Genomic DNA, 1,367 nt, shown 5'->3' on the forward strand with positions numbered 1-1,367 from the left:
TACAGAAAATGCCGCGTATATCTTATCCACTTATACGAAATTGCCGTATTGGCAATTACAAGATTATAGCAATTATAGCCTATCACAGTTTCAGAAAATGACGTCATATTTCTCTGACCAATCATAACTCAAATACTATGGGTACCTGTGCGTTCCTCAAAGGAAGCCTCAGTCTGTTAAAGACGGTGAATATCTGTGATGATGAAAGATTCAGTGTAAGAAGCCAGTTGGTATGGCCAGAGTTAGTTTTCTTAAGAAATACAGGTAAGTTGACTACACAAGATTTTATCGTTATTTTTATAGTGTATCGCGAACAAGCTAAACGATGTTTTGTCGCACAAAGGGACGAGTTTACGGGAGGAATGGTAAGAAGCCGGCGTGATGTATTATTATCAAAATGGCCATAATCTCCTTGAACTTGTAATCATTAACCTTATAAAGGTGATGCGACGATGTATATATGCCAGTTTCACCTCTTTTTCGGATCACGTCCATGGCGAAAAAAATCGCAAGAAAACGGTAAAAAGTCGTCCGTAACCATGCAATATAAGTGTTATAAATTGTGATTGAAAATCTTACTTGTTGCATATTTTGAAAACTACAATAGTTTGACGATATAGTATAAGCAATGTAGCAAAAGGAATTAAATAATGCGATCGTCCTCCGTGCGCCATTAAGCGCCGAATGTCCGTTGTATATGCCTATAGCACGGACTACCATGCCTTCCGATGCTCTGGGGAAACCAAACTGTCTTAAGCAATTGCATAATGATTATCAACATTGAGGCTGGACTCTCGGGAATGAATAATTTCCATATCGTAATAAACATTTTCATGGCGTAGTAAACCCGTAACTTTATTTAGTTGACCCGTATTTTTTTTCGATTTCTGTAAATAATTTGAAAGAAATTTGACAAAACGGATGGAGGTTTGTTATGGGTTAATGAATCTAAAGAGGAATATTTATATATGTTTTTTATTTCTTATTTTACTTTATATTTAGATGGAGAAAAAAATCTATATTCATGCATTTATTTGTTAATGATCGATCGCTTCTAACAAAATAATCTTGCTCAAAGTGAAAGATGGTTCTCGATCCGTAGAGTTAAACATGAAGTATTACTAACAAAATTTTAACGCTATTTATTATTAATCACCCATTTACTTTCATCGTACATATGAAGAAATTGAATCAAAATATCTTAAGCTTTATTCAGACAAATGTTCTGGGAGACTAATACTCATTTCCTGAACCGGTCATTCGCGATGGAAAAGACAACAGATTCATACACATTACAACGTTAACAACTGGAACAAAATATAATTTTTGTAAGGTTGGATGGCTGTGGGAAACCAAAAAATTACCAT

This window comes from Penaeus monodon, chromosome 28 (assembly GCF_015228065.2).
Source record: "Penaeus monodon isolate SGIC_2016 chromosome 28, NSTDA_Pmon_1, whole genome shotgun sequence".
Lineage (NCBI taxonomy): Eukaryota > Metazoa > Arthropoda > Malacostraca > Decapoda > Penaeidae > Penaeus > Penaeus monodon.